Genomic DNA, 12,813 nt, shown 5'->3' on the forward strand with positions numbered 1-12,813 from the left:
CTCTGGTATTTCTCATATTGTCCAACAAAATCCTGAAAAAGTTTTGGGCGATTCCAAGAACTTTAATTTTCTGCATTAAAATAACACCATGTTAATTCTGTTGAAAACAACATTACTCCGAGTTCTAATTAAATCATATGAAATGCTTGAAAACCATATAAAATTCATAGGTAAATATGGCATGAATACTTTGTAAATTAACAATATGTTGGAGACATATGAGTCACCATAACTCTTATTTATTGGGGCGACGTTGTAATAATGTATTTTATACATGTGTGACCATGATTGTTTGAATATTGAGACAACATTCTATATTTTTATTGCGATGTGAGGACTAAATACCAAATATTGTAACCGCATTATTAAAATGTTTCCACGGTAGCAAAAACATTGTCATGGCAGCAATTCTCCTACATACCTAGCTCACTACTAGTGGTCGGCACAAATGATGCCTTCCACTGCTTCTACAAAAAACGGTGGCACGCAGAGAGAATAGTTATGGGTAGTATAAATTCATGCCCTCCACTAAAATACTACCACCAGTGGCAGGAGGGCTCTCGCCAGTTATGACATGATAGCAGTGATGGGATGTCTGTGGCCCGCAGCCCAAAGAGCCTTGCTCGCCACTACTAGGCTTTTCCCACATGCTACTACTAGGCATTCACGCATTAGTGTAGCAGGGTAAGGCCGTAAGGTCCCACACACACACACACTTCATGTCAGCAGGATGGATGCACTCATACTTTGGTCACACATGTCACCATGACCTACCATAACACAGACGAAGCGAATATATCTTGGTGGAATGATGATACATGTGATCTGCTTTGGGTTTTTCCGTGAAGAGAAACGGGTTATCACATAACAATGTGGGTAAGTATTTCCCTTAGTTATGAAACCAAGGTTTATCAAACCATTAGGAATATCAACCACAACCGTCTTCAGCGGCTACACACAAAAGAACAAACAACTTGCACCCAACGTGGGCAAGAGGGTTGTCAATCCTCCTGTCTTCTTACTTGCAAGCAAGTGAGGGGTGTAGATAATTGTAGATAGCAAGAAAAAATAAAAGCAAGGTAATGAAGGTTTTACCAATGTGTTCTGAATAGATCTGGGGGCCATAGCTTTCCCTAATGGCATCTCTCAAGAAAAATAGCATATAGTGGGTAAACAAATTACTATTGGGCAATTCACAAAAAAGCGGATATATAGTTATGCAATATTCACGACAATGATCATGTGTATATAGGCATCACTTCCATAAAAAAAATAGGCCAACTCGTGCCTGCACCTATTACTATTACTCCACTAATCGATCGCTATCGAGCATGCATCTAGAGTATTAAGTAAAACAGAGTAATTCATGTGGAATGATGACATGATGTAGACAAAGTAAACTTAAGCAATATGAATAAACCCCATCATTTTATCCTTAGTATTAGAAAAAAAAGACACATCTTGTCCCCTTCTATCACGAGGATATAGAAATGCACCAGGGTGAACCTACCACAACACACCTCTCTCGCCGAAGAAATATCGATCTAGTTGGCCAAACTATTTTAGTATATCAAAGAGAATTACAAAGCTATCATAATCATGCACATAAGAATTATATTTTGTATTCATATTAGACTCGAATATTTATCATTACTAATCTAAACATCAACCCACAATTCATCGGATCCCAACAAACTTACAATACAAAAGGATTACATCATATGTATCAAAGCGAAGATGCGCTGATCATTGTATTGCTCATCAAAGAGAGGGAGATTGCTATCTAGGTACTTACCATGGACCCGTCGGTTAGTGGTGAACTAATCACAGATCACCGTGAGGGCAGCAAAATTGATGAAGAGCCCCTTCGTGATCGATCCCCCTCCGGTAGGGTGCCGGAATGGAGCTCGAGATGGCATCCCATTGTAACAAAGACTTGTGGGGCATAAAAAGTCTTTCAGGACTCCCTCTGGTGTTATTAGGGTAGATTAGAATTTATAAGCCTAAGAGGGCCAAGAGGGAGGCACAAGCTATTAGGGCGCGTTATGCCATGCCGCACCCTGTTGGCTTGTGGGCCCCTCGTGAGGCCTTCACGCTTCTTCTGATGCTCGTTGGTCTTCGTTTGGTCGAGAAAAAGACACCAAAAAATTTCAGGGCAATTGGACTTCATTTAGTATGAAACCCTGAAAAGTGAAAAACATGCGCAAAACATCAACTACCACTTGGTCAATAGGTTAGTGCTAAAAAATAATATAAAATGGTAAATAAATACCCCAAAAGTATTCTAGAATGATAATATATCAGCATGGCTCAATAAAAAATTCTAGATAGGTTGGAGACGTATCAAGCATACCCAAGCTTAATTCTTGGTCATCCTCGAGTAGGTAAATGATGCAAAAAGAATTTTTCATGTGACATGCTATCCATGATGTAACCTTATGCATGTATGCTCAGTGAGAAACGATGAATTAACACACATTAACATAGCATTACTTATAGGTATAAGCAGCAAATTATTCATCTTTCAAAGTATACGATCCTCAAAGATTGTTTTACCCCCCTCCCCACCCCCATCCATCTTTATTATATTAGTAAGGCATGTCTACATCTTCACCACATTAATACAAATGTCAAGCACCACGGTGTGCAAGTCAGGGAATTCGATCGTACTTTTTCAATATGCATAAACTTTTTATTCTTCACGCAATGCATCAGAGTGAAATATTGGACATATCATAAAGGTGCATTACAAAATGGTGGTAGGTTTCGAAGGGGTAAAAGTGGAGAAGATAGTCTCACATCAACTAGGCGTACAAACGAGCTATGGAGATGCCCATCGATAGATATTGATGCGAGGAGTAGGGATTGCTATGAAAATGATGCACAAGAGCTATAAGTGTAAGAAAGATCCACTGAAGCTAAGTGGGGTGTGCATCCAAATTTCTTGCTCATGAAGACCTCGGGCATTTGAGGAAGCCCGTCATTGGAATATACAAGCCAAGTTTATGAAAAAGTGATTCCCACTAGCATATGATAGATAAAACATGAGACTCTCTATATGAAGAACAATTTTTCTAGCAAACAATGATTGTGCCAAACTGAAAGTAAAAGAAAACAAAAGCAAACGACGCTCCAAGAAAAATTCATATGATGTGATGAATAAAAATATAGCTCCAAGTAACATACCAACGGATTGAGATGAAAAGAGGGGATGCCTTGCGGGACATACCCAAGCTTAGACACTTTTGTGTACCTAGAACATTACTTTCCTATCCCCAAGCTTAGGCTTTCACTGCTCCTCAATAATTATTCCATCGGGACAATACCCAAAACTTGAAAACTTCAATCACAGAAAACTCAACAAAACTTCATGAGATCCGTTAGTATAAGCAACACATATAATACTTTCAGGCGTCCTTACAAATTGATACTTATTTTATTTTATCATTGGGTACTATATCATAAGTCCTCCATGGCTTATACCCCACAATACAATCCATAGCATCATCAAAACAAGAAAACTACACATACAAAATATGAATCTGACTGAAACAGAACTGTCTGTAGTAATCTGCAATAAACATATTCTTGTGTAACTCGAAAAATTCTAAAACATTAGTAAAGCTTGGGTAATTTGTATAGTAATACTGTGCAAAAGCTTCATCTAAAAATACATTTTATTAAAATAATATAAATTATGATCTGGACATCAAAGTTTTTGTTTTTGCATCGTATCAATTCTACTCGTCATGCAAATCATCCCAAAGGACTTACTTGGCACAAACACTAATTAACACATAAAAACACATTCATTACAAAGGCAATAATCATGTTATGACACACAAAGAAATATAAAAATATAAAAAATAAGATAACTAATGGGTTCCATCCCGACAAGTGCTATTGTTTTACGCCCCTAGCTAGGCATACTACATAGTTTCAAGTGTTGTCATCTTTGTCATCTAGTTCCTTAATAATAGAACCATGGGTAGTAGGAACAAGAGAAGACTTTATAATAGGATAATTTATCATGTTTATGAAGTTGGGGTGAACACTAATCACTTTAAGATCTTCGTTTCTTTTGGTGGGAGGTGTACTAATGCTCTTTGGAACGTATATGAACATGGGACTTTTGTCTCGACAAGTACTCTCATTAGTTTTAGATGGTGTAAAAGAGGAACCTACTTTGTCAATCACCTCCTCCATTTTATAAATTCTACCCAAACCTTGTTCCACCCTCTCATCAATAATAATGAACTTTTCCTTTCAAAATTTCAAAGTCATTCCCACATGTGACACAAGTTGCGTGATATGATTATGCAATTTTTTATCTAACTCCTCAATTGGTTTGTGAGTAACCATTTTCCTTTCAATAGCATCAAGCCTTTGCATAACATGTTCCAAGGTTAAGTTGGTTTCATTAATGATAATGGGTGGTGTTCCAACAATATTTTCAATGGCATTATAGGAATCGAAAGTGTGACCCATAAGGAAATTCCCATCGGTAATGGTGACAAGGACAAACCTGTACCAATTTATCACACCAACATAAAAATTATGGAGCAAGGTAGTAGTGGATATCTTATTAGTTGCATTATTTTGAGCATAGAAAATCCTATACCATGCATCTTTCAAACTTTGTATTCCCCTTTGCTTAAATTTGACAACATCATTATTGGGAGTAAGACAAATGAAAGAAACTGGACATGACTTCAAACTACAAGATAACTAAAAAAGCAAAGATAAATAATTTTATGTTTTTTATTTGTTATGAGACAAACTAAATATACCAGCAAATAACAATAGGAACAAGTGAATGAATTTTTTTGTGGAGTTACTTGATAGTTGGTGATGGTATTCCATGGCAACGTCGCCAGAAATCCTTCCTGATACTTGTGATCTGCATTGGGTTTTTCCGTGAAGAGCAACGGGTTATCATAGCACAATGTCGGTAAGTATTTCCCTCAGGTATGAAACCAAGGTTTATCGAACCAATAGTAATATCAATCACAACCGTCTTCAGCGGCTAGACACGAAAGAAAACACAACTTGCACCCAACGCGGGCAAGAGGGTTGTAAATCCTCTTATCTTGTTATTTGCAAGCAAGTGTGGTGTGAGGATAATTGTAGATAGCAATATAAAATAAAAACAAGTAAATAACATCAAGTTAATGCAAGTTTTATCAGTGTGTTGTGAATAGACCCGGGGGACATAGCTCTCCCTAATGGCATCTCTCATGAAAAATAGCATACGGTGGGCAATCAAATTACTATTGGGCAATTGACACAAAAGCAGATAGTTATGCAATATTCACGGCAACGACCATGTGTATATTTGCATCACGTCCATAAATAAATTTGCCGACTCCTGCCAGCACCTATTACTATTACTCCACTCATCGACCCGTATCCAACATGCATCTAGAGTATTAAGTAAACAGAGTAATGCATGGAGAATCATGACGTGATGTAGTCAAAGTAAACTCAAGGAATATGAATAAACCCCATCGTTTATCCTTGGTGGCATAAACACAAAGATGCATCTTGTCCCCTTCTATCAATGGGATATATAAATTCGCTAGGTCGAACCTACCACAACGCACCTCTCTTACAGAACAAATATGGATCTAGTTGGCCAAACTATTTCAAGAGATCGGAGAAAAATACAAAGCGATCATAATCATGCACATAAGAATCGTATAAGTATTCAAAGGAGACTCAACTATTTATCATGAATAATTTGAACATAAACTCAAAATTCATCGGATCCCAACAAATGCATCGCACAAAAGGATTACATCATATGGATCAAAGCGAAGATGCGATGATCATTGTCTTGAAGATCAAAGAGAGAGATATTGCCATCTAGGTACTGTACATGGACCCGTAGGTCTGTGGTGAACTACTTACACATCATCCCTAAATCACCACTATATATAGTAGGGAGGGGGAGGAGGCTTGCCTTGAGGACCAAGTCCCCAAGGGGGCGCCGGACAGGAGGAGTGGAGGATTCCTACTCCAATCATACTCCAATTAGGATTGGAAAGTGGAGTCCTTCTCTTCCTTCCCACCTCCCCTTTTTTTTCTTTTTCTTTGGTTTTGTTCCTCTTAGCGCCAAGGCCCTCTTGGGCTATCCAACCAGCCCACTAAGTGCTGGTGCGCCACCCTAAGGCCATTGGGCTTCCCCCGGGTGGGTTGCCCCCTCTCGTTGAACTTCCGGAACCCATTCGTCACTCCCGGTACAATGCCAGTAATGCCCGAAAACCTTCCGGTAACCAAATGAAACCATCCTATATATCAATCTTCGTTTCTGGACCATTCCGGAAACCATCGTTACTTCCATGATCTCATCCGGGACTCCAAACAATATTCGGTAACCACACATATAACTCAACTATACTTAACATCATTGAACATTAAGTGTGCAGACCCTGCGGGCTCGAGAACTATGTAGACATGCCCCGAGGTAGTCCTCGGTCAATATCCAATAGCGGGACCTGAATGCCCATATTGGATCGTACATATTCTCCGAAGATCTTATCAGTTGAACCTCAGTGTCAAGGATACATATAATCTCGTATGTCATTCCCTTTGTTCTTCGATATGTTACTTGCCCGAGATTCGGTCGTCAGTATCCGCATACCTATTTCAATCTCGTTACCGACAAGTCTCTTTACTCGTTCCGTAATACAAGATCCCGTGACTTACACTTAGTCATATTGCTTGCAAGGCTTGTGTGTGATGTTGTATTACCGAGTGGGTCCTGAGATACCTCTCCATCACACGTAGTGACAAATCCCAGTCTCGAACTATACTAACTCAACGGACACCTTCGGAGATACCTGTAGAGCACCTTTATAGTCACCCAGTTACGTTGTGACGTTTGATGCACACAAGGTATTCCTCCGGTGCGAGTGAGTTATATGATCTCATGGTCATAGGAACAAATACTTGACACGCAGAAAACAATAGCAATAAAATAACACGATCAATATGCTACGTATATACTTTGGGTCTTATCCATCACATGATTCTCCTAATGATGTGATCCCGGTATCAAGTGACAACACGTGCCTATGGCGAGGAAACCTTGACCATCTTTGATCAACGAACTAGTCAACTAGAGGCTCACTTGGGACAGTGTGTTGTCTATGTATCCACAAATGTATTTGAGGTTCCAATCAATACAATTCTAGCATGTATAATAAACGATTATTATGAACAAGGAAATATAATAATAACTAACTTATTATTGCCTCTAGGTCATATTTCCAACAGTCTCCCACTTGCACTAGAGTCAATAATCTAGTTTACATCACCATGTGAATTTAACCAATCCAACACCCATATTATTCTGGGGTCTCATCACATCTTGCTCGTGAGAGAGGTCTTAGTCAATGGTTATGAATCTCTCAGATCTGTGTTTTGCTTTACAAATCTTTATGTCATCTTATAGATGCTGCTACTACGTGCTAGCCGGAAATACTCCAAATATCTACTCTACTATACGAATCCGTTTTACTACTCATAGTTATTCGGATTAGTGTCAAAGCTTGCATCAACATAACCCTTTACGATGAACTCTTTAACCACCTCCATAATCAAGAAAAAATCCTTAGTCCATTAGTTACTAAGGATAACTTTGACCGCTGTTCGGTGAGTCAATACTGGATCACTCTTTGTACCTCCTAACAGACTTGTGGCAAGGCACACATCAGGTGCGGTACACAACATGGCATACTGTAGAGTCTACGGCTAAGGCATAGGGGACGACCTTCGTCCTTTCTCTTTCTTCTGCCGTGGTCGGTCTTTTGAGTATTATGCAAATTCACAACTTACAACACAACCAAGAACTCCTTCTTTGCTGATCTATTTTGAACTCCTTCAAAAACTTTTCAAGGCATGCACTTCATTTGAAAGTTCTGTTTAGCATTTTGATCTATCTCCATAGATCTTGATGCTCAATTCTCAAGTAGCTCTATCCAAGTCTTCCTTTGAAAAAACCCTTTCAAACAACCTTTATGCTTTACAGAAATTCTACATTACTTCCGATCAGTAATATGTCAACCACATATACTTATCAGAAATTCTATAGTGCTCCCACTAACTTATATGGAAATACAAGTTGCTCATAAACCTTGCACAAACCCAAAAGCTTTGATCATCTCATCAAAGCGTAGATTCCAACTCCGAGATGCTTGCACCAGTCCATAAAAGGATCGCTGTGGCTTGCATACTTGTTAATATCCTTAGGATCAACAAAACCTTCTGATTCGCTACAGGAATTAGCTTCTTTGCCGTCTGCCATCACACACGGCAAAGAGTAATCCACCGACGGCAAAGAGTAAAACACAGACGGCAAAGAAAACTCTTGTCGGCAAAAATTCTGCGTCAGCCTATGACAGCATTGTAGCTTCTTTGCCGTCAGCCTCAACGAAGCGGACGACAAAGAGCTTTGCCGTCAGCTTTTCATAAGAGCAGTCGGCAAAGATGTCGAGACGGGAGCCAACAGGCTTGCCTCCATTAGGGGCTAATGGAGGCTTTGCCGTCTGCCTCGCCCTCTTCTTTGTCGTCTGCCTCCACCTCGTCTCTTTGTCGTGTGCCTACCCCTCCTCCCCCCTCCTCTGTGCCCTCTTCTTTGCCGTCTGCCCCCCAGGAAGCTGACGACAAAGAGACTATATGGCACACTGGGAGCACAGCTGGGTGCCATGTGGCACCTTTGCCGTCGGTCAGCTGACGGCAAAGGTCTTTGCCATTAGCTGGAAGACGGCAAAGAGCCTATATTGTCACATTTTTGTTCATTTTTTCTATTTCACAGCACATATATATATAATTCATAGCACATATATGATAAATAGGTCAGAACACATATATGATATACATATAAAGCTCATCAATGCCATTTGTTCATCAACGTACATCCCATACATCAAAAGAACCAACACATACAAATTTTCATCCATATATACATACATATAGTTGCACATATATTGTTCATCCATATATACATATACATATAGTTCCACTTGTTCATCAACTCAAATAAAAACGGGAACTAAAGCACTCCATTGCCAGCATCCATGCATGTAGTGCATCCAATCTGCAAAATGGGAATAAGAAAGTGAGAAGAAGAAGAAGAAGAACATATATATGACAAATAAGCTAAATTGAAGAAAAAAGATAAGAAGCAAGAAGAAAAGAAGGAGAAGAAAAAACAAGAATAAGGAGGAGGAGGAGGAGGAGGATGAGGAGAAGGAGAAGGAGAAGGAGGAGGAGAACAGGAGAAGAAGAAGGAAAAGAATAGGAGAAGAATGAGGGAAGAAGAAGGAGAATAAGGAGGGCTCCTTCTCCTCCTTCTGCTTCTTCTCCTCTTCTTCTCCTCCTCCTTCTTCTCCCTCTCCTTCTCTTCTCTTTCTCTTCTTCTTTTTGTTCTTCCTTTTCATTTGTCCTCTTCTCCTCTTCTTGGAGCTAAATTAGCTAACTATGTCTTTTTAGAGCTAAATGGGCTAATTATGTCATTATAGAGAAAAACAAGCTAAGTATATAACATTAATGAGCTAACCAAGGTTCTTATGCCATTTTGAGCTTATAATGTCTTTTTGGAGCTAAATGGGCTAATTATGTCATTGTTGGGGAAATTAAGGAAAGGATAATATGAAAGAGGAGAATAAAGAGGAGGAGGAGAAGAAGAAGAATAAATAAAGAAGAAGGAGGAGAAGGAGGAGGAGGAGGAGAAGGACTAGAAGGTCCTTGGCCTTCTCCTCCTTCTCCTCCTCCTCCTTCTCCTTCTTCTCTTCTTCTTCTTCTTCTTCTTTCTTTTCATTTTTCCTATTTCTTCTCCTCTTCTCCTCTTCTTGGAGCTAAATTATCTAACTATTTTTTTGGAGCTAAATGGGCTAATTATCACATTTCAGAGGAAAACAAGCTAAGTATATAATATTAATGAGCTAACCAAGTTTCTAATGCCATTTTGAACTTATAATGGTATTTTGGAGCTAATTGGGCTAATGATGTCATTGTTGGGGAAATTAAGGCAAGGAGAATATGAAATATGAGAATAAAGAGGAGGAGGAGGAGAAGAAGAAGAAATCAAGAAGGAGGAGAAGGAGGAGGAAGAGGAGAAGGACTACAAGGTCCTTGGCCTTCTCCTCCTCCTCCTTCTCTTCTTCTTCTTCTTTCTTTTCATTTTTCCTATTTCTTCTCCTCTTCTCCTCTTCTTGGACCTAATTTAGCTAACTATGTCTTTTTGGAGCTAAATGGGCTAATTATCCCATTTTAGAGGAAAACAAGTTAAGTATATAATATTAATGAGCTAACCAAGGTTCTTATGCCAGTTTGAGCTTATAATGTATTTTTGGAGCTAAATGGGCTAATTATGTCATTGTTGGGGAAATTAAGTCAAGGAGAATATGAAAGAGGAGAAGAAAGAGGAGGAGGAGAAGAATAATAAGAAATAAAGAAGAAGGAGGAGAAGGAGGAGGAGGAGGAGAAGGACTGGAAGGTCCTTGGCCTTCTCCTCCTTCTCCTCCTCCTCCTCCTCCTTCTCCTTCTTCTCTTCTTCTTCTTCTTCTTCTTCTTCTTCTTCTTTCTTTTCAGTTTTCTTATTTCTTCTCCTCTTCTCCTCTTCTTGGAACTAAATTAGCTAACTGTGTATTTTAGGAGCTATATGGGCCAATTATCCCATTTTAGAGGAAAACAAGCTAAGTATATAATATTAATGAGCTAACCAAGGTTCTTATGCCATTTTGAGGTTATTATAGCATTTTGGAGCTAAATGGGCTAATTATTTCATTATTGGGGAAATAAAGGCAAGGAGAATATGAAAGAGGAGAAGAAAGAGGAGGAGGAGATGAAGAAGAAGAAATCAAGAAGAACGAGGAGAAGGAGGACGAGGAGGAGAAGGACTAGAAGGTCCTTGGCCTTCTTCTCCTTCTCCTCCTCCTCCTCATTCTCCTTCTCTTCTTCTTCTTCTTCATTGTTTTCATTTTTCCTATTTATTCTCCTCTTCTCCTCTTCTTGGAGTTCAGTTAGCTAACTATGGCCCTGTTTTGATCCATGAGTTAGAGTTAGAGTTGGTTAGATTGGACCAATCTAACCCCAAAACATCCAAACACGGAGGGTTACTTTTCGTTTGATGCATCTAACGCACCCAAAAAAACTAACCCACCCAAGAGGTGCTTATTTGGGTTAGAGTTGGGTTGGGCCCACAAAAATTTACTTTTCTCTCTACCTCCACCACACCAAATCCTTGAAAAGGAGCGAAATGATTGGAAAAGGTTTATTTATTGACAATATAACCCTTCCATCCAAACACCTCTTTGGTTAGAGTTAGTTTAGGGTTAGTCCAGGGTTAGAATCTAACTCTAACCTCTAACCGAGTTAGAGTATCCAAACAAGGCCTATCTCTTTTGGAGCTATCTGGGCAAATTATCCCATTTTAGAGGAAAACAAGATAAGTATATAATATTAATGAGCTCACCAAGGTTCTTATGCCATTTTGAGGTTATTATGGCATTTTGGAGCTAAATGGGCTAATTATGTGCCAATCATGACTGCAGGGGAATAAAGCCACGTAACAACACCGGCATTACCCGCTCTAGCCATATGTGCCAATCATGACTATTGAGACCAAATATTTTTTATTTTTCAAGACTCGCTCCCCTCTTTAGATTCATTGCATACCCATCGGGGAACATCAAGTGCATTTTGACCCACAAGATAATTTCCCTCATAGCTGGCCTTCCAAGATTGAACCAGGCCTTTGGCTTCGACCACTTCTTCTTTCCTTTGCCTTCTCGCATGTTTTGTAACGTTCTATGACATAGTGTATCTTGATCGACTCTAGCCTTAGTATTATTTTTTGTCTTCCCATCTATGTCGAACAACGTACCAAAAATAGCCTCTTTGATATTCTTTTCAGTGTGCATCATGTCGATATTGTGTGGAAGAAGGAGGTCTTTGAAGTAAGGCCGATCCCAGAAGCATGGCTTGTGAGTCCAGGCGTGTTTTGAATTATACCCCTTGAAATACCCTAGACGCTCTAGATCAGGCTCGAGGGCGTTTAACTGATCCAGGATCTGTTGGCCTGTCAACGCAGGTGGTGCCAAGTTTCTGACAACTTTACCTTTGGTAAAGTTCTTCTTGTCTTTTCTGAACTGATGGTCAGGATCCAGGAACTATCTATGCAAGTCAAAGCAAGAATACTTCCGACCCTCCTACAACCAATGAAACTGAAGAGCTGCCTTGCATTGGGGGCACGGGAACCTTCCATGCACACACCATCCAGAGAATAGTGCATACACCGGCAAGTCATGCATAGAGTACATGTACCACACATACATTTTGAAGTTTTGTTTTCTAGCGGCATCGTATGTCTTGACCCCATTATCCCAAGCTTCTTCCAATTCATCCATAAGCGGCTACAGGTACACATTCATATTCTTCCCCGGATAATTGGGCCCTGGAATTATCAACGTCAGAAATATGTTCTTTCTTTGCATAATCTGTTCGGGGGGGGGGAGATTGAATGGAATGACAAATACAGGCCAACAACTATATTTGGTTGCCGTCATGCCGAAGGGATTAAAACCATCCATGGCGATGCAGACTCGAGGATTCCTTGGATCTGCCAATTTATCCTGATGCAATCCATCGAAATGTTTCCACGCTTCCCCATCCGATGTGTGTACCACCATCTTATTCCCATCAACATCTAGTTCTGTTCCTTTGCCCAATTTGTGCCATGTCATCTGTCTGGCTATCTCTTCGACCATGAAAAGATATTGAAGTCTTGGTACGATTGGCATATACCGA

The sequence above is a fragment of the Hordeum vulgare genome, chromosome 5H (assembly GCF_904849725.1).
Source record: "Hordeum vulgare subsp. vulgare chromosome 5H, MorexV3_pseudomolecules_assembly, whole genome shotgun sequence".
In the NCBI taxonomy this organism is placed as follows: domain Eukaryota; kingdom Viridiplantae; phylum Streptophyta; class Magnoliopsida; order Poales; family Poaceae; genus Hordeum; species Hordeum vulgare.